This window comes from Columba livia, chromosome 16, assembly GCF_036013475.1.
Source record: "Columba livia isolate bColLiv1 breed racing homer chromosome 16, bColLiv1.pat.W.v2, whole genome shotgun sequence".
NCBI classification, from domain to species: Eukaryota; Metazoa; Chordata; class Aves; order Columbiformes; family Columbidae; genus Columba; species Columba livia.
In genome coordinates, this window is record NC_088617.1 from 14,988,855 (window position 1) to 15,016,421 (window position 27,567).

Here is a 27,567-nt window from a genome sequence, read left to right on the forward strand (position 1 = left end):
ACAAGGAGGAGCAAACTGAACAGGTGACTAAAGCTGACCAACTTAGTATTCCGTCCCATACACATGATACTTTGTATAAAAGTGGGCAATCACAAGGGTCTTGTTCCTCTTCGACTATGGCTGGCATCTGGGGAGGACCCCGCAAGTCGTCCCTGCAAGCTAAGGCCAGTGACAGACCCTGCATCCCTGAATCCAGTTCTGGTTTACTGCAGAGTCCAGCCCAGGACTTCTGGGTGCCTGCCCTGCAGCTGCTGGAGCAGCGGCACTCAGCTGCCAGGAAATTCAAGATTGGGTTTGTATATTTTGTGTTATTTTCTCTATTTTATTAGTAGCATTAGTAAAACTTTTTAAACTTTTTTCCAACTTGCAAGTTTGTCTGTCCTTTTCGCCTATCACCTCTCCTGTGGGTTGTGCATGTGTGCTTGTATGCTATCAGCAGTGGTGTGCAAGGTGGAGACCCAGGTATGGGGGATCACGCTGCCATGCCAGGCACTGGAGGTGGTCAAGAGGAAGGTCAGACCAGCCTCTGCAGCTCTCACGGCCTGAGGGGCCACAGTCTGCCTGCGGGGGCTCCTGGAGAAACCAGGGCTGTTTTCACCTCCCACGGCCAGTCATGGGTGCAGGCTCTGTGCTGCCTCCCTCTTTTTTGCCGTTGGCACACGTCTTCCATGCGAGAAGTCCATGTTCCCTCCCTGGCTGCCCTCCTCTGCAAACACAGCTGTGGCTGCCCTGACTGAGTGGCACCTTCATCCAGAAATGGGCACTTGAAGAACTCTTATTTCTTCCCCAAATCAAAGCTCAAATCAAAGTATCATTCCTCCTTTCCCTTGCTTCCCTCTCCTCTCTGCCTCCCCCTCACAGCTTAGCCATAGATTTCCTGCTGTTCCCACCAGCAGAGCTTTCCAACAGCTTCTTAGTTTGTTCCCTGTGGAAACATCAAAGCTGTTGCCCCCATGCTGCATGCCAGCCTGGGGGCCTTCATCCTTGCTAAATGGAAGAACCTACCACCTCCTGGGAGAGCCTGGGTCTCTCAACCTCTGTCACATCTCATCTAACACACATAATGCACCACAAAATCACTGCACCTGTGCAAAACATTGGGCACCAACAGCCAGACCTCGGTCCAGGTGGTGCCAGCAAGAAGCCAGAGACCCTCTCACCAGGCTTCTTGTCTGGCATTTGTATAACAATCACAGACTTGTTTAGGTTGGAATGCATCTCTTGAGATCACAACTTTCGAAGGAGGGTTCACCTGAACAGAACTGGTTAGGGAGGGACACGTACTACTGAGGCAGGGCTGGCCATGAAGGGTCATTCAGGTGCGGCTCAGGAGAAGAAGGGAGAAGCATCAGGAGAAGCAGCAGCCTGTAAAATGGGACTGCTCAGGACACAGATCCCCTAGGAGGAAAAAACCGCCTGTTGTGGTGGGGCTGCAGGCACCCTTTGGAGTCAGCTGGTCCTGCCCTCTGCTGATCAGCTCTTCCAGGGCCCTGCATACCATAATCTCCCACGTAAAGCTCAGCCCAGCCATCCAAGCTGGCTGCAAACACATGGGTGGCTTTTATATATAGAAACCTAGCAGCGTGCTAATAACTAGCTAGATAAGGAAGAAATTATTCGCAATGTGCAGAAGAAAAAATGACTCCCCTCACCCTTCCACAAGAAGCTTAAAAAATTGTATGCTGTGGTGTAGGTGACGTCGATCTGCCTACACGCATGAATTCAAATGTTCCCTGAATTAGCAGGAACACTTCATGTGGCATTCAGAGAGGGGGGCCGCTGGCTTCCAGGGCGTTGCATTAATGATGATTCAAAGAGTTCAGCATCTAATCACAGGGGATAAAAATAGCCGGCTTCTACTTAGAACAATTCATTATACAACAGACCTTCCTTCAGCCTCCTTCTGCCTCTCACTTCTCTCTGGGAAGTTTCCCAGTGCTGCCGGGCAGCTTCATCCCAGGGACAGTGTGGGTACCGAGGTCTGAGCAGCCAACGCTGCCCATCCAGGGATGCTGAGGGAGATTAATCCAGGGTTAATATCACTGAGAAGTGTGATAGCACCACCGGGAGAACCGAGGCACACCGCCCTTTGCCTCTCACTCACTGTCCAGCAAGGGAGGGGAGACAGGGGCTTCCAGAGAGTCTTGTGTCTCGTCCAAGTGAGATATGTCCTTAGGAGATGGGTGAATTGCTTTACAAGGGCCACTCTGCCTGAAGGTAACCCCATAGGCTCTCCCAGCCCACCTACAAATCCAGCTTCCATGCAGCTAACTCTAGATGAAGCAAATCTCAGTGTAGGCCACGTGGGCGTATGAGCTCAAGAAAATCTGCAGCACTGATTTCTCGATATTACTGACTCCTATGCTTCCGGTGGGATGATTTTCTCACATCTCATTGCACATCTGAATTTGGTTTGTGCCTTTTTTATGAGGAATCTGCGCACAGCTCCCGAGGCCCCATGGGAGTTCAATGTTGCCCTGCAGCCCTGGAGCTGGAAGACCCCGTGCTCTCCCGCTTGTTCTTCAGGCAAAGGGATATCTCTGCTGGGACTGCCGGCCGACACCCTCTGAGGTGATGGGGAGGGACAGGATCTGACTGGAGCCATCCCAAAACAGACCAAGAATGATTTTTCTTACTCTAGGTATTGTTTGTTTGTTTTTCATATCACAGACACTGATTTTCACAGCATTTGGTTGTGCTGCTACCAAAACAAAACCAAAGATTTACTTTAGACATTGACTAAGCTGGAGGAGCAGATGGACCTTTGAGAGAGACAGAGAACTTATTTTCATGCAAATGTCACTGGTAATATAATCAACTGTCAAGGGAACAAAACCTCAGAAACTTTGCAACCTATTTGTCTGTCCCTAAATAGAAATTTCTCAAAGTTCTCCAGAAGATGGAATCTGCTCTGAAGAAGGAAATGCAAAGCATTAAGTAGGTCAAATGAGACAAATGAAGGCAAGACAAGCAAGAGAGAGTTTTCAGGAAGAAAACAGGAGAGCTGATGAGATGGAATGGAAGAACCAGGGCAGTGAGCAAGGGTCACTGTCTTTAGAAACCCACCTGCAGTCTCCACCCTCCTACAGGGCACATGCTGGTGACAACATGGTGCATGTTTCAGCTTGTCTGAAAGAGCAGCTAATGAGACCTTTTGGGACCAAAACTGAATTGTTCTGGTAAGTGCTGCCCAAGAAGCCTGGAGGGTTGTGTATTTGCAAAGCTCTCTGTGGAGCAAGGAGAGGATGAAAAGCACTTAACACAGCTGCTCTTGACCTTACTTATGCCGTGACTCCCAAGGATGTTGTCCACACTTGCACTGAAAACTTGTGACTCAGAAGAAGACAGGCCACTCTGCTCGGCCTGCCCCAGACTGCCAGCCAGATCCTCCTGTCTCACTGTGCTGCCAGAGAGAGCAGCAGCCCCAGAACTGGGTACCAAGGGTCAAGCAGATGAGGAGAAGGTGAGGACAGCCGCAGGGTAGGGACAGGCTTCTTGCCCTGGATGTTTGTGGCACAGTAGTAACAGGGTGCTCCGAATGGTGATGGCTGTTGCTGCTGTGCCGGCAGGTATCTGAAGCTTTGCAAGTACGTTGCTTTGCCCCAGGGCTGAAGTTTCTGTTGCCTAAATGTCCAGATGAAGCGAGGTGGGGCCCTGCATGTGTTTGGGATGCAGGATGGAGATGCTCTTGAGCAGGAGATTTGTTCAGTGCCTGAGACAAAGCAGCTCATGTTGCCTGAGGGCAAGGGGAATCAGGTGGGGAAAAACCAGGAGCTCCCTCTGCCATTTTTTCCAGAGAACAGCCTGAAACTCGTCTGCAGCCTCCTGTGTGCTCAGAGCTGCAGGAACACTTCCTTTGTCTCAAACTAGGTCAGCGCGGAGGCATGACGTTACTATAGCAATCGGTATTAGATTTCATAACTTTATTTTAGTGATGGGCGTGTTGCAGGATTCACTACTAGATGGAGGGAGTGTTGTCATTGAAACACCCTCTCCAGCTCCCCTTCCCCAGCCTCCCTCTCCCTCCTTCTCTGCTGACCCTCCTACCACAAGCACACAGCAGTGTCTGTCCCTCCCTGTCCCTCTCTTGGGCTGTCTCTGAACAGTCCCAAAGTCAGCCCTGGGCCATACTGTACCTTTCACAGCTTGATGGGCTTGGGGACTAGGCTAGATTCAGCATCCTGTGCACCTCGCGTCCCTCTGGGCTCCAGAGCTGTCCCTCATGAAGACCTGCCAGGCAGAGAGAAAAGGGAAAATGTCCTCAGGTAACAAGGAGCAGAGTGGTGCCTTCCTTCCAAATGTCCCGGCCCATAACCCTGATGCTGTAAAGACACAGAAACTCTGACACCAGGGCTGTCTTCATTAAGTCCTGTCAAAGGCACAAGGCAAACATGAGAAAGCATCCTATGGAAAGAGGCAGATGCAATACCCATGGGAGGGGGCAAAGGTGTGGAAGTGGGTCCCATGTCCCTCTGTGTTGCCTGTGGACTGAAAGGATGGAATGGAAATCAGCTAGGTGGGGAGGGAACGTGCAAAACGCCTGGGCTCCTTGCTCAGGGGCACAGGGCTGGGACAAGCCCCTTTGTGGGAATGCACTCCTCGACTTTCCTTCCCTTGCTTCTTTGTCATGAAAAAATCCCTCAAGGAATCCCCTTGCTGCCCATGGTTATGTCTTCATCCCTTGGCAATGCCAGGGGCTTATTGTCCTGAGTAGGATGGTTCTGTAACCCTCTGTGCCTCATCTTCTGTTCACTTTGTTCTGAGTCCTGGGAGAACAGAGTCTGGTAAGGCAGGAAGGACAATTCACGCTGTAAAACCCCTGACCAGGGTGGCAGATGGCAGCCAATTACCTTTGGTGTGTCCTAGCTATACACCTGCCAAAATCTATGTCTGTCACCTGCCAATGCTGCTCATAAAACTTCTGCTTGAGCAGTCCATAGTGTAAATCTCTTCCATTTGGTCAATAGGTGCTACTGTATTGCAGCTAAAATGTTGTGCTTCTTTCTTCATTATCATTCACCATCAGCTACACTGCAAACAACTGAAGAAAATGCTCCCTGTATGAGAAGTAAAATAAATAAATATGGGGAAAAACTCATGTTTCTTAATGTCCGCAAAATCCTACACATCACAACAGAGAACACAGTCTGAATAATTTTATCAGTGAGATTACGTGTTATTAGGGGTTTACATCAATCGATTTCCAAGGCAGGCTGTGTGTATGTGTGCATGCTTTCTCTTCTGCACTGAGAAGGTGCAGGCATGGTCTGGGACAATCCAGAGAACTCAGCCTTTCAGTGCTCAGAAGCAAGAGACGGTAATGGCGTGGTAACTCGAGGTGAGGAGTTGCCCTTCCTATGATGGTATCTTTTTCATTCCTAATTGAACAAATGAGGCCATGAGGGTCTTGAGAAGGCCTGCCTGGGGGCCTTTAAAATAAACAAACCCCGGTTTCTTGACTGGGAGGATGTATGGAAGGCTGTGACAAGGATAGAAATCTCGCCAGTTTTTCAAGAAAAGCTGGACTGAGTGGTGGGTTTGACTCCCTCCCTCTCTTGTGAAGCAGAGGAAGACCAAACCAGTGCCCTGGTGCCAGTGACCAGACAGCAACTCTGTCCGCAGGGAGGTGGGCTCTGCGGTTCCCACGAGACCCCGCTCTCTCGCCCAGCAGAAGGGGTTTCTCCCCAGTTAACTCCTGTCTGGAGGGGATCCGTACAGACATGCCCGGTGCAATGCATGCCTGGGTTGTGCCAGAGGCACCATGTTTCACAGAATCATAGAATAATTTTGGTTGTAAGAGATCCTTAAGATCAAGTCCAACCATAACCTAACTCTACCAGTAAACCTTGTCCCTAAGAACCTAATCTATGCATCTTTTAAACCCCTCCAGGGATGGTGACTCCAGCACTGCCCTGGGCAGCCTGTTCCAATGCCCCACAGCCCTTTGGGGAAGAAATTGTTCCCCAGATCCAACCTCAGCCTCCCCTGGCACAACTTGAGGCCGTTTCCTCTGCTCCTGGCGCTTGTTCCTGGGGAGCAGAGCCCGACCCCCCTGGCTCCAAGCTCCTTTCAGGCAGTTCAGAGATCAGAAGGTCTCCCCTCAGCTCCTGTTCTCCAGCTGAACCCCCCAGGTCCCTCAGCCGCTCCCATCACACTTGTGCTCCAGCCCCTCACCAGCTCCGTTCCCTTCTCTGTGCTCTCTTTAGTCCCTCAATGTCCTTCTTATGGTGATGGGCCCAAAACTGACCCCAGGATTCGAAGTTTGGCCTCCCCAGTGCCCAGCACAGGGATGGTTACTGCCATGGACCTGCTGGCCACACTGTTCTTGATGCACACGGTGCTGGTGGCCTTTTTGGCCACCTGGACACACGCTTGCTCATGTTCAGGCACTGCCACCAACACCCCCAGGTCCTTTTCCAGCTGCTCTTCCCCAACCTGGAACGTTCATGGTGTTGTTGTGACCCAAGTGCAGGACCCAGCACTTGTCCTTGTTGAACTTCACGCAGTTGGCCCCAGCCCATTGATCCAGCCGGTTCACGTCCCTCTGCAGAGACTCACAAACACGCTCAACAGCCCTTCTTATAATCTGTCCCAAGGAAGCAAAGACTAGATAGATGGACAGAAACGGTGCACGTAGAGAGCAAGAGGACTTGGTGTTCGAGATGCATTCAGAGACTCTCATGGTGGATATCCCAACAGACAGAGGAATAGAACACCTGGAAATATCAGAAAATAGTCCTCCTAAGTCCAGTACAAACTCTCTTCACTTTCCCACTAACTCTGTACCACTTAAACTCAATAATGCAGAGGAAATGGTTAAAGGAAAGGCACACACCCTGGGAAAGCCAAGCAGGAGACAGCGGGTTTTTAGACAGAGCGTCACATATGTCCCCAGAGCCCACCTGTCCTCTACACCAATACACTTGTTTTTGAGTTTCTTGCTGCTGATGGGTACTCAGCTGTGAAAACCAGAGACAGACACTCCACCCGGGAGCTACAGCAAACATGCTTCTACCTCACCAAGGAGGCCTCTGTTTTGGAGGAATCAGCTCTTGAAGACAAGGGACAATTCCACATCCCAAACTCAGACATTTCTGAGCTCAGAGATGTCAATGAGGTTGCAAGTTGCTACCGATTGGCCAGTGCTCCCAGCACTGAACATAGCACTGTGTGAATGTGATAAGACTACGTATGATGAGTCTGGGTGCTGCAAATGGCCATGCAGCAGTAATTGTGTTGACACAATCCAACCCTTTCACGGCTCCCTCCACATGAAAAGTGAATTCCAGCTACTACTGAGTTGAATTAGGTTTGAGCCAAAAATCCAGACATGTAGAGCCTGCAACAGCCAATATCCAGCTTGTGCTACCTATAGCCATCCATAGCAACAGTATCCAACTACCCTGTGTCCACCAGCAAAGTTATTGCTCTCCTGCTCTAATGTCACCAGTACTGTTATGAAAGGTGACAGTACCTCATTAATGTTCAACACAGAAGTAACCAGCATCTGCTAGCAATGCTCTCAGCACCTCTCCTGGCTGCACAAGTATTCACCACAGTGCACAGCGTCCTGTGTCACCGCCAGTAGCTACTTGTGCTGCAAGTGTACTACCACTGCCCATGATGCTTGTGTCTGTCACCAGCACTCTCATGGAATCCCAGAGTACATCTAGGAACGGTGCCCATCCTGCCCCTGGGCACAGTGTGACTCTGAGGGGTGGGAGGAGCAGTGCCTGGGCTCCAGGCCTCCGCTCACCCAGCAGAGTTCTCAAAATAAAAGATGGCATTGAAGCTCTGGAGGAAGAAACATTTTTGTCTGTAATACTGCTTTTGTCTTTGCATGCTGCTGTTGCGCTGAGAAAGCAGGGCTATAATTACCTTTAATTAATATCAGCAGCAATGCCCCAAGGAAATGCAAATGAACAATTACGCCACCAGCACAATTACGTTACGTTAACTACCAGCGATCCGCATCCATCATCCCCCTCTTTTTCCTATTCTCAGGAGCAGCTCGCTCACGTCATGGCTGCTGCATGGAGGGGCTGGGATTGAAGATGACGTGTGGAAGGACACACACTGCTGCCAGAGGTGGTGCAGCCTCAGGCAAGTGGTTTGCAGACTGAGGGGAATGGTGGGGAGCAGGAGGCACGTTGGGGTCCCCGAGCTTCCAGGCAATGAAAGCCCAGGATGCTCGAGGAAGCTGCCGAGGGTCCTTCCAAGGCAGTGTGCACGCCCCCACGCTGCTGTTTGCTTGGGCCTGTCCTGCTGATCAGCTGATCTCCCCTCCCTGCATGATTCAAGACACTTGGGGTTACCTAGGGCCTCGGACGCTCTGCAGCCAAACCTCGCTGGAGAACCAGCTCATGGTTATTGTTCCTGAGTCTTGGTCTAGCAGAGCAGGGCCACAACCTGCCCCTCTGTAGCTCATGTAGTTCTGTTGGCCTTGATGTGTGGCTGAAGAGGACCTTGGAGAGCCTAATCTAAAATTCGTGATCCCTGGCATTGCCACCTCAGAGATGACTGTACAGAAGTGACAGAAAGGTACAACTGAATAAAGGATCCTATTGCCTGCTGGGGTCTCCAGACGAAGCTGATGAGGGTTTCAGTCATGACCGAGCTGTTGAAAGCACAGCCTGCTTGCATGGCAGTACAACACGAAGGGTGGGATGGTCTTTCCATTCCAGCCAGAGACTACTGTGGCCAGGCTGGCGTGGCCACAACCTGAGCAGAGCAAGGCAAGCAGAGCAGTCATTGTAGGCGTTCCTGGGAACATTTTGATGGTACTGGATTTAATTTTTGAGAAAATACCATGAAATGTCACAGGCTCAAAAAGCAGCGTTTTGGGCTGGGTCTGTGTGAGAAAGAGAGGTCCCTCCCTGGCCGGTCCCTCACCTCCTGTTGCAGGGACTTTGGCTCTCCTCCAGACTTGGTAGAGCCTCGGCAACTTGCCCATGTGTGCTTCTTGTTAAACCTGAGAAGAAACGGAGTCCTTGTGTCAGCAAAGTGACCTGCCTGTGCTTCTCTGTTTTGCAGCTGGCCCCATGTAGGATCCAAAACTCTGATACGGGACATGTGAGGCCAAGTGAAGATGCTGTGAACACAGCAGAGACACTCGCGGGGACGGAGGGGATGAGCAGGTCCTGCACAGGGGCAGTAAGAAATGGGTGAAGAGCACAGCCAGGCGTGCAGACTCCCAGTGGTGGCAAGGGCTATTGAAAATGCAACATTCCTCTTCTCTTGCTATCATCCCTAACTTCAGTTCCTTTTAATACTTAGACTTAGAGACAGCAAGTTCAGCATAGTTATTACAAACCTCTGGCCTGCTCTCCTTTATGAAATTGGCCATAGCATCATTCTTTGCAAATCCAACAGCAGCAATATTGAAAATAAATATATGTGTGTTCTTGTAGCTCTAATCCCATAACCATTTCTCTGGATAAAAGAAATACATTGAGCTCCTTTGGGTTTCCCAGAAAGAATTACATTTTGTATGAAGGATGCTTGGGGCCTGATTTAAGTGTTATCACTGCCTCACATTCAAGAAAGAAAAAAAGGACGCTGTGAAGAAAGTGGAGAGCACAGGTGAGATATGGTTGTTCATAAGTGAATAGATTTGTAGCCAGTATCAAGATTCTTCTGAAGGAGGTATGAATGGAAAAATATGTCTGTGAAATCACCAGAGGAAACAATCGAGCAAAGGTGGGAAGAATGGCAAAATCCTGCCGAACCATGAGGAACATGTTCCCCTCTCCAAGCCCAGAAACCTGGTGCTCTGCAGAAGTCCCCACACAGGTGACTTGTCGGTAGAAGAGTTGTGTTTGAGTCATGGGAGGAGGGAAGCAAGGTTACAGCACATTCCACATGCTGTTTCTCTCCTGCTCTCCCAACAGGAAGGTATTCTGAACAGAAAGACAGCGCACACTGATCTTGCCTAAGATTTATGGAAGTTGAGGCTGAGGCACCCATCATGACCACTGGCTCTTAGAGGGTGTGAAAGACTGAACCAAAACCCACATCATTGTCAATCAAGAGGAACCTCAGAGACACAGTGAGGACCTGACAGTAGTGCTCTTCTAATTTTGTAAACAAGTGAACCTGGCAAGACCTCTTGGACATAAACCTTGGAGCTTGCAAGTACATGAAGGAGAAACTCTTCAGAGGGAATGAGTTTGAGTCACTGAAATCTGTTTCATTTGAAAGAAACACCACCGTCACTTCTTGTAAGATCCTATATTTGCTTATTTAATTTACTAAATAAAGACACAGACAACTAGGATCTACTCTGCCCATCTTGAGACTGAAGCTTGGGCAGGCCAGCAGCACCAGAGAGAGAGGAGGGGACATAATTCCCTGTGGGTGGAGGTTACCAATTCTTAGCACGGGAACAGCAGAAAACATCTCTCAGGTTTCTGGTGGAGGAAAGGGAGATGGAGCTTGGTGGAGCAGAACTGAGCCTCTCTGGCCTGTGCAGTGAGATAATCACGGCCACAGTGACACCCAGCAGGGAAGAGAGATGTTCTTCCTAAGGGATCCGTCTGTCCCTCCCCCAGGCCCAGATGTGCTGGGTGTCCACGAGGCTGGGTAGTCTATAATTGCTGCGAAGGGATTCACTAATCTGCACTAACGACGCACCCCACTGGCAAAGAGCTCCTGGGCGTGGGGAGGGCAGTGGTGGGGCAGGGCATGCAGGAGGCTCTGCTGGGACGCCTGCCGGACGCTGAGAGGAGAAGAACCCTGCGCGGCACCCAGCTGGCAGTGTGGGGTGTGAGCTGGCCGGGTCCCATGCTGTGCAGTGGTCCAGGAGATGCTGGACAACTTCTGAGGGCACGAGGAGCAAGGAGGGTGCAGGACAGACCCAGTAGGATATGAAACAATGAAGAAGAATGGCAAGTAGGAGGGACTGAAGAGCTCTCATTAGTGTGTGACATAATGATGTTGAGAATAAAATTGGTCCAGACAACAACGACTTGAAGAGAAATTCTTTAATTGCCTTCACACCATTGGTAGGGAGCCTGGATAATGCACTCTGCTCACGTATGGACACGAATTTCGACCTAGTTGTGCTCCCAAAATCTGGCTAGGAGCATCACATAATTGGAGTGTTAAAATCAGCAAATGTTAAAATCAACACCTTTAGGGAGGAATGAGGGAGCAAAGAGGGACATTGAATGTCATGGCAGGCAAGGTCAACTTTTTGAGTCATATCTAACTGTAAAGCTTACAGATCTGTGTCCTAGCAGAGGAAGCAGAAGATGGAAAATGTATGGGACCTTCCACAACCCACCAGATCATCCCAGTAAGCCTGGCAGCCTGCTCTGCAAACGTCTTTGTGATGTGCATGGAAAAGAGCTTGTCTTGTTACAAGGGACTTATCTGGAGAGACTTGTGCTGAGAACTGTATCCTAGTATGACCCCAAGGTGGACTTGAGGGACATGGTGGCTAAACAGCTGGACATCTGTAAAAAAATGATGGCTAAAATAAGACTCTGCCACCATCAGAGAAAGACATTACAAGAGAAGCAGGGCCTGTGTTTGGCACAGACAGTATCTTACTAGAAAAGAGGGTCCTTTTCTGGCAGCTTGATATCTGGGAGGGTGTTGATAAACTGGAGATGGTTTAGAGAAGAGCCACAAGGACTGCACGGTGCGGCTCTCACTGGGGAACACCAAGGACACAAGCAATTTAACTGCAGACCACCAGCCCCTAAAAGGCTGACACGAGAGGGCTTTTCAGCACTGCACCCAAGACCCCAACTGCATCCAGAGGCAGGCAGCTGAAGATGGTTCAGTCTAGACCACAAGCAAAGAGAGGTTTTATTTTTAACAAACAAGAGCATTTGGCCATTAAAAGGACCATGGTCTGCTGAGCGTAGCAGTGCATTCTCCATCATGGACAAAAGTTCAAGTCACCTGAGACATTTTTCCCAAGATGTTTAGTTGAAATGCAGTTCTGAGACCTGAAGGATATACAAATTCAGATATTTCTTTCTCAGTTGCTATTACCTTTCCAAAAGTGACTGTATTCCTGTTTTGGGGCACTGCAATAAATGGGTGACTTACACAAGTTCAGGGCCTCTGATTTCATGCTTACATCTTCCACGAGACAGACCAGATTGATTGCATTTTTTTTCTTAAAAATAGCACTGCGAGTACCACAACGCATAACAGCATCAGATGGCCAAGTCATCCTGGTACCACTCAGCTCCACAGACAGGAGGGGGCGAATGCCAGACCCTCTGCTGGGCCAGGTGAGGCAGTGGGAAGCTCCCTGGCTCCAGCTGGGTGCTGTGGAGAGGTCTGCAATCCCCTGCTCTGTGGTCCTAGGGTGGCCTCCCTGCTTTGAGCAGCAGACAGCAGCGTGGGAGAAAGTCTGTGGCGGGCTGGGAATCGCGTGGGTGCGGGCACAGCTCGGCTCGGGGAGCTGCGCCTGCCCAGCCTGTGGGGTCCTGCCTGGGAACCTGGCGTGGAACACAGACAGGCCACTGCTCCAGGTGACCGCTGCTGGCCTGTCCATCCTGCAGACAGCACCTCAATGCCGGTAGGAGGTTCCCTGCCTTTCTCATGTGGTGAATGCTTTCCCATGACAGTTTCCACCCTTCCTGTAGTTTTTTCCTCCCCTAAAGCCTGAGCTGATGCCAGGAGACTGTCTGACCCTAAGGGAGAACGTTGCTGGTGTCTGGCACCCAGACATCACCTCTTCCAAGAAGCTCTACATTCCTTCCTAGCTACCCCCAACTGACCCAGGAGAAAGGTGTGAACGCTGCCAGCAAGGAAAACAAGCAGCTGTTTCCAGCCTCTTGCTGATGGACCAGGCTGCGAAAGGGATCTGCCTGAGGTGCTTACCAGTGCAGCAGGACCAGGCTTGAGCCAGGGGAGGGAGGATGAGGTGAAACCTCGCTGGGGGCTGCAGGGCGGGCGTGCGGCAGCACAGACTTGCTGGCTGCAGCCCAAGCCCAGGCAGGACACAGGCTGCAGTGATGGCGGTGCAACTGGAAGGGGTTTTCCAAGAAGGTTATGCATGACTGTGGAAAAAGACAGAGGTACTTTGGTAAAAGCCAAAGAAGAGCAGATTCCCCTGTACCTACAGCTGCAATTACATTCAGCCATGACTTGGCACATGCTCACTGTCTCTTCTGGCTATTATTTTAACCTTCGGCCAATCATGCAAAGCCAGAGGACACAGGTTTGATCACACGGGTGGGATAGCCGGCCAGAGCTGAAATGTGGCTACACAGTAAAGATAAGGACAGAGGAGCTGGCTTGTAGCCACCTCCTCTGCTGCCCAGCCTGTTCCCAGCCTGTGGCTCTGCAGTGTCTGTTCTTGCTGCGCTTCTCACCCAGGGAACCGAGGAGCCTGTTCCTGGATGGGGCTTGAAGGGATTCGCTGTTGCAAAGTGTCCGTGTCTTGACCACACTCAGGAAGCCCCATGTGAGGAATATCTCCTCTTCTGTGGCAGACAAGACCTGAAGAATTGGTCCTTGCCACTGCTCCTTGCTCTCCCGCCCTGACACTGCTTGTCTGCTCAAGCTAATGAGATAAAGAGCAGCATCTCTCTCTGAGACTGGACACAACCTGATATGGCACTCAGAATCTTAGCAAAAAGTCCCTAAACCAGGTCTGCCACACAACCACTCAATTCAGAAAGCCCCACACTTGTGTAGCTCCTGCTCAGAAGCCCTGACCCTTGTCCTCTCACTGGCTCTGGCTACCCACTGTGCCGTTGAGTACTCTGGCAGAGCTCCTGGCACGACATCTGGGATAATCTGCACCGGGTAACTGAGTGCCACTGAGGCAGAGACACTTGGCCCTTCCTGAGGCAGGTCTGTTCTGCACTTCTCACCTGAGCCCCGCTCCAACGTGGCCACTAGCTGCATCTTTGCAAGGGGTGGAAAAGATTAAGTACATTGAGAAGCCATCTGTGGCAAAGACAAGAAAGGGCAGCCTATACTGGCGCTAGAAGAGAACAGCCAGCCCAGAAAGAGAGGGGCAAGTGTGCGTGCACACACCCCCTGCGTGGGGTGCTGCTGGGGCCGCGTGGCTGGGACAGCGTCGTGCTGCGTTGGCCCAGCCAGGCCCGCGGCACCGGCTGCGCTGCACTGCCCGCTGTCACCGACAGACACCGACCGGCACTGCCCCACAGGGCATGGCTTTGCTGTGGCTCCCTGGGACGCACTGGGCTGGTGGCTGCAGGTTTGTGCTGGGTGAGGGGGTGTGCTGCACTGATCAGGGCTGCCCCACGTGCTGGCCGCTGCTGAGCAGCCGTGTCCTCTCTGTGGTATGGAGGATGCTGTTGCTCTGATAGCAGGAGGAGCTCTGCAGGTGCCTGCCTTTAACAAGATAGGTAATTCCCTTTCAGTCCTTTAATCAGGCACTTTTAATCAGTATGCCAATTGCTTTTTTCCTTAGCAAACAGCTCTTTCAATAATGTTTTTTGCTGCATCTGCTAGGTTGGGAAAACACTGTTCCCAGAAGGGGCCATGTCTTAGTTCTTTGGCAAGAGGTTCCCACCATGGAGGCTGTAGGACTGTGCATGGTGTAGGTCCCGCTCATCCCTGGCCCACCCTGGGGATGAGCACCCAACAGAGAAGCCACTTGCTGCTCTCAGACTTCTGGATGCCTGTGAAATAGGTGGTAACCCCAACCCAAGGTGACTATTTTCCTGGCTCTAGAAGTCTTTAGCCACAACTGGCTGTTGCCTTGCTGAAGCTGTGCATCTTCTCACACACTGGAACTGGAGAAGCAGCTGTGCCCTCATTGGTGGCTCCTGCCTGGCTTTGCAGTTCACCTCCCAGGCTGCCTGAGCCGGTCAGCACGACTTTCAGACTGCTCTGAGCAGCATGCAGAGGTAACGGAGAACCCCATAAGCCCCAGGAAGGATTATGTGCTTGCTGCCAGGATGGGGGCATTCCTGGAGATGCCCCATGCTTGTGGTATCCTGGACATTGGATTTTCCAGAGGAGAAAGTATTCCACCTCGATCGCTTCCTGTGATGCTTTGTCCTTGTGTTAGGGAGAAGAGTAACCAAAGCAGCAGTTGCCTGCTTTGGGGTGTGCACTGTTTCCCAGATCTCAGCCCCATGAGGCCCTTTTTATTTCTTCCCATGCAAAGTTTCTGGGCCAGGACATAGTGCTGCTGCTCAGTCATGAATCTCCTGCCACTGTGCAGCTGCCGTGGGTGAGACGGGCTGAGCACCATCCCACAGCATGGGCATGACCGAGTGAAGGCGTTCCTGCCTCCAGCACTGACCTGCCGCCTACATGCTCCCTGAATGCTGTTGCCCGTTGCAATAAAACCAGTGCTGCACTCTTAGAAGTCACTAAATTCTCCAACTACAGTTCCTTTGACATGTCTATGAAGGTGGTTTTGTCACCTCTGCTCAGACCTAATATCCTGCAACATTCTGGGGCAGCGACGGAACTGGGAAGCACGAAGCCCAGATACAAGGTCTGGTTCCAAGCAATATCAATACATTGGGTGAAGGGAATGAATCCTACCAAATACTGTGAGAATCATTTACTTGCCACCTGCATTTCAGGTGAAGCCAAAGCCCTGTGTCCAAACACATCCTGGCTGGTAGACATTTTGAGGCACACAGAGGTGTAGGATCCAGCCTAGAGGAAGGGAGGCTGCAATGCAACCTAGATAGAACTATTGAAAATAAAATAGGAGTGGCAGTGAAATATGTGTTTCATGACAGGGAGAACAAAAGAGTTTGTGGTGAGTGGTAGAGTAGGCTCAAGTTTCATCCTGTCAGAAAGATGGTGTTGAGCTAGGGACAAGGTGATGAAGGACATTGTGTCCCAGGCCATACTCCTTTGCTGTGCCGCGGGTGCCTGGGGCAGGGACAAGAATCAGGCAGCTTCAGGACAGGGCAGCAGCCAGAAGAAGAGCAGGTTGCTCTGGATGAGGCTGTTTCCACACAGCTCTGCTGTGGTCCTGCACAACCAGGCTCTTCTCCATGCAAACATCTGAGCCATGACCTCCACATACCCGTGCCAGGACTGGGATGAGGCTCCAGCCCTTTTCTTCATAGCGTGGGCACAGCTGAGCTGGGTTCGAGGTCCACCTCGCATAGAGCCGCTCCGGAGGAGCAGATGAGACAGGTTCTTCCTTTCCCTGGTGAGTGCCACCCTGTCCACGGCAGCTTTGAGAAGGGAAGGTGACACTGCAGATGCTACAGCTCCCAAAGACCAGAGAGGGGAGATGTATACACAGACATTTTTCAGTTTCTGGATAAACTTAGGAAAGAATTGCTTCTTTCAGACTTTACTGCAATTAAATTTTTGTTTGTTTTTCTCAAGGAATTGGCATAAGAAATTCTTTTGGGATAAGAATGACCATTTTTGGGGGTCTATAATAAAATACTTTGGTTGGGGTTCTTTAAACCATTCAATCTTTTTGTTTAAAAATATTGCTCTTTCTTTAAAATATACCAAATCAGCGCTTCCAGATTGAAAACCAAGATGTTTTTGCTTAGCAGGCACCAAAATAGAAATAGATCACAGAATCACACAGAATCCCAGAATGCCAGGGGTTGAAGGGCCCTGGAAAGCTCATGCAGTGCAATCCCCCCATGGAGCAGGAACACCCAGATGAGGTTACACAGGAAGGTGTCCAGGCGGGTTGGAATGTCTGCAGAGAAGGAGACTCCACAACCCCCCTGGGCAGCCTGGGCCAGGCTCTGCCACCCTCACCAGGAACAAGTTTCTTCTCAAATTTAAGTGGAACCTCCTGTGTTCCAGTTTGCACCCATTGCCCCTTGTCCTGTCACTGGTTGTCACCAGAAGAGCCTGGCTCCATCCTCCTGACACTCCCCCTTTCCATCTTGTTCCCCATGAATGAGTCCCCCCTCAGTCTCCTCTTGTCCAGCTCCAGAGCCCCAGCTCCCTCAGCCTTTCCTCACGCGGGAGATGCTCCACTCCCTTCAGCATCTTGGTGGCTGCGCTGGACTCTCTGCAGCAGTTCCCTGTCCTGCTGGAACTGAGGGGCCACAGCTGGACACAATATTCCAGGTGTGGTCTCCCCAGGGCAGAGCAGAGGGGCAGGAGAACCTCTCTCGACCTGCTAACCACCCCCGTTTTGCTACAAGATGCTCCAAAAATTTTCTTCTTTTTCATGTGAGGCTTTGAGCCCACCCCAATGCCATATCTACCCAAAGGATCACACATCACCATTGCATGGTCCCTCTCACGGAGACATAGTGGTGTCCTCAGCTGCAGAGGCTTGCTCCCTCCATGACCCACAAGCAGATATTTCTATGGTGCCTTGGACTGTGCACTTGGGGGCTGGTGATTCTACGTCACTGAGCCCCAGATTCAATGCAAATACCCAGGCACTCCTTCCCCACCTCATCTCCATGTCACTGAACTCCTGAGATCATCCTACATCCATATTCAACATCCACCTATTGGGGCAGGCACTGCCAACCCTGAACCTGAAGTTTTGCTTTCATTTTTATTTGAATAAGGTAGATGCGCAAGCCTCAGCCTGCAGGTCGTGCGGGTGTGCTCTGCCGCTGCCCGGGGAGCGCTGCCGTCCCCCACCCCCGCTCCGGCCGGGGAAGCTGAGGGGGCTGCAGCTGCTTCCCTTTTCCTGGCCCAGGGTGGGATGTCCAGGCTGGCCCCGCTTCCCGTGAGTCACCGGCAAATCTCAGCTTCCTTCTGCAGGGCCCTGGAAGCAGAGCCCTAATTACAGGGCAAGACTAGCGGAAACAAGCTTATTATTTACAAGGCTAATGAAAATTAATCATGCCTCCTCCTCCCTTTCTTGTGGGAACAGTCATCTTAAAGAAAGCAGATTATAAAAGCATTATGGGCGACTGCTGTGCTGGTTTTTGGCACTAACCAGGAGATTGTGTGGGGGCTGTGGCTTTTGTTTGCAGGTGACCTGAAACTCAAGGGTTAAGAGCACCTAAAAGTAAAGTGCTGATTGTTCTCCCCACTCCCAGTCCAGGCCTCCCCTCTTCTGCTGGCCCAGGTTGCTGGTGGAGATGGGGAGCAGATGGAGTCTGTGCCCCAGCACTGAGCCAGACGGGCTGTACAGCCCTTTGGTGCTTTTCCAGGCAGCTGCCGCTTCTGCCCATGCCTGGATCCCTTTGGCATAATCTGTCTTCTTGCAAACAGGGAGCCGTGTGGGGCACAGGGCTGGTCCCACCGCAGGGGCTCAGCACCCATCCTGCCCAGGAGACGCGAGTTCCCCAGGGTGGCCCAGCAGAGCGCAGTTAGCCCCACGCAGGCAAGCGGATCTCCCGAGTCAGGTGACTCCACGTTTCAGCTGCTGAGCAATGCGCTGATGGAGACTAAGACTGTGTGCAAAGCCAGATGGAGGAACACATGTGAAGGAGTAATTCGTGTTGCAATGGTCTGGATAAACAGAGCATCCTGTACCAACTGGAGCCACTGGTTCTAGAGTGAGTACTGCTGGCCTCTTCTGCAGTAAAACAGTGAACCTTGTCAAGTGCAAAAGGCATTACCCTCACTCAAACCATCACCATCACTCAGGGGAAGCTGAGGCGTAGGATAGGGAAGGGCAGTCATGGAGACAGGGAGAGACCTTCAGTCGTTTGAACTCTGCCAAGTGCCACCTCCTGTCGTCCCCACTGTGGAAAGAGCTCCCAGGGATGAAGCGTCGCATGCCCTAAGTGCTGAGCTGAGCCCAGAGCTGCTCTATCTGCCCTCCATGCTCACCACATTCCCCCTTTTCCAGGCTTAAAGATCTCCATACCCATGAGCAGCCTCCCTCTTCCTGGGGCTGTGCTGGCTGCGAGTGGCAGGAAGGTGAGGAAGAGGCACTGGGAGGCCACCCCAGACCACCCCTGCCAGCTTCAGGGCTGATCGCCTGGACGAGGATCTGGGAGGAAGATGAGGACCAGGCTCCAGAGCCAGGCTGAAGAGAAGCTTCCTGCTTGGCCTGTCCAGGCAGCCCCAGGAGAGTGCTGTGTGGAGCCTGCCCCATAGCTTCTGCAGGCTACCACGATAATTAACTGCTGCTTTGGAGAAGACAGGAAACAAGCAGGAGGTCAATTTTCAATTTCCCAGATGTGTATAACCAGTTTCTAGCAGGCAGTCTGAAAATAAATCTCCATCAGCCTAGTTACCACTTAATTAACATAACTAGCAACAACATGTATTCCCCAGCCCAGACAAAGCCAGAGCTCATCCACTATTGATGTACAACAAGACGGAGCCAGGGCTGGGGCATGGCTGGTGGTAATTCTCTAGCCTGAAATGTCAGTCCTGCTGCCCAACATGCTGGAGTTGTCCTGCTCAGGCAGGGAAGCGCTGCCTCAGCTTCCCTTGTATGGCTCCAGGTCTGGGATGGCTGCTGTGATCTTCCACAGAGCTGGCTGCTTTGGGGGGCAGTTGGCATGAATGACTAAAAGAAAATGGGTGAAACAACCGGAGTTTGTTTATTTTCTGCACAGTTTGGAATAAAGAAGAAAAGAGGGCCCTGTGAGTGCAACACTTTCTTGTGCTATCGCTCTGCACAAGAAAATCCCACTCTTTCCATGAGAAAACGATGCTCAGTTTTCAGTAGGAAAGTGTGAGTTTGATAAGAGAAGAATGTTGGCCATTTCAGAAAGAGAGTTTGGTAAAAATGGCAATAAGCATCCTGGAGCTGTCATGGAAAATGCCACCACATCCAGGCACCAAAGCCCAGCACAGCCCCGGGCTCGCAGGGGCAGCAGCGCGGGCAGCCCGGCTGCTCTGAGCACAGACTCCGGAGACCCCCTCTCCTCAGCACCCGCACCTACATCACGTGCAGAAAACCAAGTGCTGTTCTGGCATGGGTCCTGTCCTCAGGACAGGTGGGTTAGGGTCTGGGTGCAGCCAAGGTGGGTGACGGTGGGAGCATGTCCCAGTGACCCAGGTGCAGTGGAGCTCAGCTGCGGTGCTGCCATGAAGTCTCTGGAGCAGGTCATACCATGAAGGGAGTATGAGCTCGTATCAGACCCAAACCACCCTCTTAGGAGCACCAGCCCAGAGAACACCATTAACCTACATTTGGGCATTTTATCTCTAGCTTCTGAGAACGAGCACACTTGGCAGAAATACCTTGGAGCAGGTCTCCTGATGTGCCAGTCAATAAGTGTGGGGTGATGTCACCCATTCAGCTTCTTGTTCTTGTCTCTGCTACATGTGTTTTATGAGAAAGGTCAGCTTAAAGCAAACCCAAACCTCTTGAGCTGAAGAGCCAAGGAAAGTAGTCAGGAGATCAGAATGACCAGTAGAGTGGGGAGACTGGAATGTGGAAACTAGAGCCATGCGAGGTCTTGCACCAGCCTATCAACAGTAAGATATCAACCCCTTGCCTGCCTGGGAAACACCAAACGCCCTTCCGGGCAGAGCCATCCAGGGGGAGCTTGCCTCTCCTGTCGCTAAAGGGTAGAAGTCTCCCCTGAGCTGGCTGCTGGCACTCAGGCTGCACACCAGTGCCAGAGCTGCAGTCCCCCTTCCCACACAAGCCAGAGCCATCCCAGGCACAGTTGATACCCACTGAGCCAGCCTAAGCTGGTGGCAACCCTCCTGGGCTATGGCACACAGCTGCACACCCTGCACACCCAGCAGAGCAGACCCTTCAGCTGGCCGCCTTCTCTCTGCTCTCTTATTTACTCCCTACTGGTGATTTCTGCTCACACGCTCTCTCCTCACCCTGGTTTGCAACCAGAGGTGACACTATTCCCATGAGGGATCTAGCAAAGGAAGAGCATATTGGCTGTTAGCATTAGCCCAAGTGAAAAAGGAAGGAGACACAATGAAAGAATCCATTTCTACTCCTAGCATCATCCCCCTTGGCACTTATCTTCAAAGCACTTTACAAACATTAACTAATTAATCCTCCCAACACTCCTGGGAAGAAGAGACATATTAATATGAGTCTTATCTTAGGCGCCTGACAAACACAAAGGATAGATGGGGCAGGAGATACCAGGCAGGCAAAATGGGCAGGTCTTGCCAGTTACTCTGTTCTTCCTGTTGAACGTGAGGGTCCGTGAGTCAGTGATGTGTCCCAGGCAGCTAGCCAGAGTACCCAGGAGCTGGAGGGTGGGCAGGACTGGAGGAGCTGGAGCGGAGGGCAGAACAGAGAGTGTTGCAGAAATACAGGAGAGAGAGTAAAACTAGAGCGGAAAGGAAGAAGATGAGCCCTGTTGTCTGCACAAACAGACAGACTGTCATAAAGGCAAATGCTGGAGGATGGGGAGCTCAGCAGCTCCCCTGGACACAAGGGGAGAGACCGGCGAGAAAGGGACCTGCAGGAGCACATAAGAGGGACATCCCGAGAGCTGGGCTGGCCAGGAGCAAGGTGGAAGCAAAGGTTGGTGCTTTGTTGCCAAGAGACCATCCCTCCTCAGTCTGTACTGCCTGACCTTCAGAGTTATCCCTCTGAGTGACCTCCCTCCTCCCCTGGAAAGGCACACGACCACAGCGGACGGGAGGTGATGTTTGCCGGAGCACACCAGGACAGCGCTGCGCCGCAGCCGGAGCTCTGCGGCTGCTCACTGGGAGGACCCAGCGAGCTCGTCCCAGGATCTTCCTGCACGGGGACAGGTCAAGGGAGCGGGTGCACAGCCAGAAAATGGCAAAAAGAAATTTTGAGCTAAGTAATACTAAAATTAACATTTTTTGAAGCAACATTTAAAGTCTAAATTATTTTATTTGGACCCAGGCAAGATCTTTCAGTTCCAGCTTTGGCAAAATTTTATCAGTATCATAAAATTAGACTAAAATGCAAAGAAACTGACACTGCTGCCGGAGGAAAGTATTGCGGTTAAGTATTTTGACTTTTTTTAAAAAAAAAAGGATTTTGCCCTGCACAGTTTGACAGGTGAGTTCCCCAGATTTTAAAAAAATAAAAAAGCTGTTTTTTTCCAACTTAAAAAAACATTTTGGCTAAAAAATTCCGCTTGTCACAGCTCTTCTGCCTGGTGCAACACAGGGGGAGCCTGCAGTCCTGCCTGAACTGAACAGCGACAGCAAGGGCTGCCTTGAGCCCCGGCAACCCCCGGTGAGACCCTTGGGCTGGCGGTGCCTGCAGGGCAGAGGCCACTGCCGGTGCTGATGAGGCGACAGGGGCGGGTGACAGGGCTGGAGGACCTTGCGCCCTGCCCGGGGCGCGCACCCAGCGGTGTCGCAGCCGGGGCCGGGAGCCCTTTCCCACGTGCCGCTGCCGGGGGCACAGCTGGCTGGCAAACCTCGGGTCGCCTGCTGCTCCGCAGCCCTTGTGGGTGACAGGCTGGTGTTAGGTCTTTGGGCTCAGGTGAAGAGATGCAGCCTTGCTCCCTGAGGCCAGCAGCAAGGCTTGGGAGAGGAGACAGTCACCAGTGGATGACAGGACAGGGAAACATGGGCCGGACCTCTCCAACATCCATGGCAGATTGGTGTTTCACACATCTTGGAGAACCTGCCAAGTGTCCAAGCCTTCTCCATGGCTGATGAATGCTGAGGGGAATCTCCTGCTCCGCCTAGTCCCTTCTGTCATGCGTGGCTTCAAGAGTGAACCGTCCCATGCCATCAGCATTGCCTCTTCTGCCATTTTGTATCAAACATCCTAACTGTACAGTAGTTCTAATTGCATTCATCTCTCCTTATTGCTGTGGCATGATCATCCAGAGACTAAGAATTCATGAAGCAATAACACAACATGGCCTCCATGTCCAAGGTCTGCAGATCTAACAGGAGCAAAGGGACCATTTCTGCTCCTACACCTGGTCCTGTGGGACCTGGGCCGGAATATGTCACCCATCTGCACCTGCAATTAGCCCACAGCCTGGGTTGCACCAGCCTGTTATATGAAGGAGTTATCATACCCCTAGCTATGGCCATGTTTAATCTCACCTCCTAACCCCCATCCTCTGGCAGTCTTCTGCAATGCTCCTGAGCCACAGGAACAAATTATCTTGTCTGTGTGCTAGTTCTTGTAATTTCTGACATGGCATCCTTAATCCTGCCTGGAACATGATAAACAGATCAAGTATCTTAATTCTTGCACTGGAAGGCAACTTTATCTGCAATTTCTTAGTGTCCCCTCTGAAACACGGAGCCCAGAAAGAAATGCAGCTACTTTAGCAGTGATTATGAGAGGACTAGTATGGGCAGGGAGCCATCTCTCCATTCCTGTTACACATTGCACAGGACACACGTAAGGAGCCCCTGGGCATAACAGCTCTGCTCTCCCTGCAGCACCTTCCCACAGTGCTGATTTGTGCTTTTGCCTGAATTTCCAGCTTAAACATCTCCAAACATTGCACCATTTCTTGTGTTCTTTAGCTGAACTCTGCCCTTCTTCTCTACTCTAGTGTTCACCCAGTAATGCATCAACATATAGCTGTTGCACCCTCTTTCTTTCAACAATCCAGACAAGCCTTGCATACTCTGTATTTGCAGGTTGACTCTACTCCCTTAGGATTGTCCTCACTGGAATCTTGCAGTTAATGTTCCCCTACCTTCATCCCTAAATTCTTTTTGAGATTACAGAATCACAGAATAGTTTGGGTTGAAGGGACCTTCCCAGCTCCCCCAGTCCCCCTGCCATGAGCAGGGACATCTTCACCAGCTCAGGTTGCTCAGAGACCCGTCCAGCCTGGCCTGGGATGTCTCCAGGGATGGTCCATCCACCATCTCCCTGGCCAACCTGGGCCAGTATTTTATCACCCTCAGTGTAAAAAATGTCTTACTTGTGTCTAGCCTGAGTCTCCCCTCTTTTAGTTTAAAGACATTACCCGTTGTCCTACTGCAACAGGCCCTGCTTAAAAGTCTGTCCCAGTCTTTCCTACAGGCCCCTTTTAAGCACTGAAAGGCCGCACTAAGGTCCCCCTGGAGCTTCTCTTCTCCAGCTGCACACCCCAGCTCTCCCAGCCTGTCCCCCAGCAGAGCTGTTCCAGCCTCGGATCATTCCTGTGGCTCCTCTGGCCCCTCTGCAGCAGCTCCATGTGTGTCCTGTGCTGAGGACCCAGAGCTGGACCAGCACTGCAGGGGGGTCTCACAGAGCGGGGCAGAGGGGCAGGATACCCCCAAACCTGCTGTCCACAAGGCTGGGGATGCTGTCCAGGATATGATTGACCTTCTGGGCTGCAAATGCACATTGCCAGTTCATGTCCAATCCTTTGTCCACCAGTGCCCCCAAGTTCTTCTCCTCAGGGCTGCTCTCCAGCCCTTCATTCCCAGCCTGGACCTATACCAGGGGTTGCCCCAACCCTGGTGCAGGACCTTGCATTGCCCTCGTTCAACCTCATGAGGTTCACATAGGCCCACTTCTCAAGCTTGTCCAGGTCCCTCTGGATGGCATCCGAGCCCTCAGGTGTGTCAACTGCACCACTCAGCTGGGTTTTATCTGCAAACTTGATGAGGCTACACTCAATCCCACTGTCAATGTCATTGATGAAGATATTAAACAGTACTGGTCCCAATAGGGACCCCTGAGGGACACCACTCATCACTGAGCTCCAACTGGACACTGAGCCATTGACCACTAGTCTCTGGATGTGACCATCCAGCCAGTTCCTCAGCCACGGAACAGTCCACCAATCAAAGCCACACCTCCCCAGTTTAGAGAGAAGGATGTTGTGAGAGACTGTGTCAAAGACTTTACAGAAGTCCAGATATGTGACATCCACAGCCCTTGCTGAGATAGTTACTCCATCGTAGGCGGCCAGTAGGTTGATCAGGCTGGACTTACCCTTGGTGAAGCCGTGCTGGCTGTCTTGGCTCACCTCCCTGTCCTCCATGTGCCATGATCTTCCCAGGCACAGCGGGAGGCTGACAAGTCAGTGCTTCCTGGGGTCCTCCTGTGTCACTGCATGCCAGGATGCCGCTCCCTGGTCCTGCACCGCGTGCACTGCATTCAGCGCTCCTTGCAGCTGGCTGTTAGAAGGGACATCGGCTGCAATGAAAGCTCCATGCCAAGCGATGCAGATCCACCTGTGGCACTGCGCTGTGTTTGCCACTGGGGCTGGTGTGGGACCGGACCACCTGCTGACAGACAGTGTTGCTCTCTCTACTCTGTGTTTCAGCTCCTGGGCTTCTCCAACCTAACTGCTTCAGGGGAGCCAGATCTGGGATCTCCAAAGTCAAGCCAAGGTCCTGCTGTTTTCTCAGGCCCTGAGTTCAATTGGACCAGTCCAATTGCATCATGGAGAGACCTGCCTGCTGTGCCTGAAATTATAGCTGCTAAATTTTTAAACACAGCAGCATATGAAGGCCAAAACCAGAGACAGGTCTGGAAATACACAGTCTATCTGCATAAGATCACAGAATCACAGAATCGACTGGGTTGGAAAAGACCTCAGAGATCATCAAGTCCAGCCCTTGGTCCAACTCCAGTCCATTTACTAGATCATGGCACTAAGTGCCATGTCCAATCTCAGTTTAAAAACCTCCAGGGCCGGTGAGTCCAGCACCTCCCTGGGCAGCCATTCCAATGCCTGACCACTCTCTCTGCACAGAATTGCTTTCTCATCTCCAGCCTCAATTTCCCCTGGCAGAGTTGAAGCCCATGGCCCCTTGTCCTATTGCTGACTGCCTGAGAGAAGAGCCCAATCCCCACCTGGCTATAACTGCCCTTCAGGTAGCTCTAGAGAGTGCTGAGCTCAGCTCTAAGCCTCCTCTTCTCCAGACTAAACAAGCCCAGCTCCCTCAGCCTCCCCCCATAGGGCTTGTGTTCAAGTCCCTTCCCCAGTCGTGTTGCTCTTCTCTGGACCCGCTCCAGCACTTCAACCTCTTTCCTGAGCTGAGGGGCCCAGAACTGAACACAATACTCCAGGTGTGGCCTCCCCAATGCAGAGCACAGGGGAAGGGTCACTGCCCTTGGCCTGCTGACCACGCTGGTTTGGATACAGGATGGCAGAAACCAGATAAAATACATGATGAAGTTGAAGTGCTGAATTGTTAGTTTGTGTGGACAAAATAATATATAAGATTTGTGTTTGATGACTATAACATGCACACATTCCAAGTGGGATCTAGAGAAGATGAAGAACCATTCCGCTTATTCGTTCTGGTGCCTCCCTATTAATTTTGTTCTCTCCAGTGCTGGTGTTGTGTTGCCTTGTGCCACACTGATGTCTTTGTTCATAAGGCTGTTTAGGCAATATTCACACGGGTCACAGATCACTCAGTTCCCCCATGTGTAGCATTGCAGTGTAGACCTGGATCATGGCGAGGGCAATGAGCTGACCTCTGAAGTGGGCTGTAGTAATTGATTTGACTGGGCTGCAAAAAGCTAGTCGACTCTTACAGTCTCTTCAAGAACTTTTTCTGGAAATGGCTATTATCAAGTTCTGGGAGGCTCAATTCAATAAGGCTGGAGAAAAGCTGCCACAGGGGAGGCTGTGCTTTTGGGGTAGATCTGGACCTATCTCATACAGACACAAATGCACTTGGTAGAAGAACAAGTTTCTTCTGGTCTCTCTATATACAGAGACAGATTCCAGTATAAGAAGTTCCTCTTCCTCCAAGGGGCCCAGCACCAATCAAGCACTAATTGAAAGTTTCAGGTCAGCTCCCACTGCCCCAGAGATACCTCCCTATTTCTTCTGCTGTCTTTCCTACAACAGCCCCAGATCTGATTGCCTCCAGCTCTCCCAGCTTGGAGATCTCTGCCGCATCAGGGGACTGTGCAAACATTCAGCTATGGAGAGGAGACCCATGGGCACGGGACCTCAGTGTCCCACCTTGCCTTTGCCTCTTCTGAGCCAGGGGATGAGAACGGGAGAGAAGCTGCTGAATTTATGGGGTAGACTGCATTCTGCAAGCTGAGCTGACTGATCTGTCTGCTCCAGGCAGATCTCACCCAAAGTTCAAGAACTCAAGTGAGTCCCAAGGAGTCTGATCACCTGCGCTGGGCAGGGAGCTTCAAGAAATGTGAGGGGGTCCTGGAAGTCACTTTCAGGGTTGGAAATCTCCAGATGGGGAATCTCCAGATTTGAGACTTAGACCAAACATGTCACTTGGGAATGACACCAGAACCCCCGAAAAGAAAGTCTCAATGGTCAGGGTATCTGGGATCAGGTTGCAGGGTCTCTGGGGGCTTATTGTGTCTGACAAATGTCCCACATATGAGCATGTGCAAGGCCCAGGGAAAGGCAAGTCCTGTTGTCTCCGCAGTGTGGGACAAAGCATTCACAGCCAGCACAGGGGCCCTCCTGGTAGAAATGCTGGCTAGATATACAACAGCCCCAGAGCAGCACTGAGTGATGGCTAGACATTGCTTACCGCCTACTTACACCCCTCATCCCTTGATCAGTCCACCTTGGCTCCATGGAATTTTTCTCGTAAGGAGGGGTGGGAGGAAGGGGGGTGAGCCCTGCTCTCCCTCCAGATCCCTGCCCAGAGCCGCCTCGTGCCTGCGGGATCTGCGGGATCTGGCTCCTTCCCCCAGGCCTGCGGGTGGATCGCACCAGCTGTGCTTTCTGCCTGTGTCCTCTGGCACCTGCACTCCCTGGCTGTCATTCTCCAAGTGCCTGATTTGCACACTGTGGTCGTCTGAATGCCGTTTGTTGTTACAGAAAAAAAAGCAGCATTTCTGGCCATGACGACTACTGCATGGACCTGTGCGCTGTCTGCCTCAGA

The 27,567-nt window shown here is 51.6% G+C and overlaps 1 protein-coding gene across 5 annotated transcripts in view; it reads right to left on the reverse strand.

Moving 5' to 3' along the window:
• The window catches only part of DLGAP4 (DLG associated protein 4), a 174,943-nt gene that overhangs the window by 72,540 nt on the left and 74,836 nt on the right, over positions 1-27,567 (reverse strand). The window contains exon 2 of one of the 5 annotated variants that reach the window (XM_065032722.1): positions 4,137-4,230. The exons of the other annotated variants lie outside the window; for them this stretch is intronic. The gene's annotated coding sequence lies outside the window, so the exon portion shown is untranslated. The remainder of the gene's footprint in view (positions 1-4,136; positions 4,231-27,567) is intronic. 5 annotated transcript variants of the gene reach the window in all.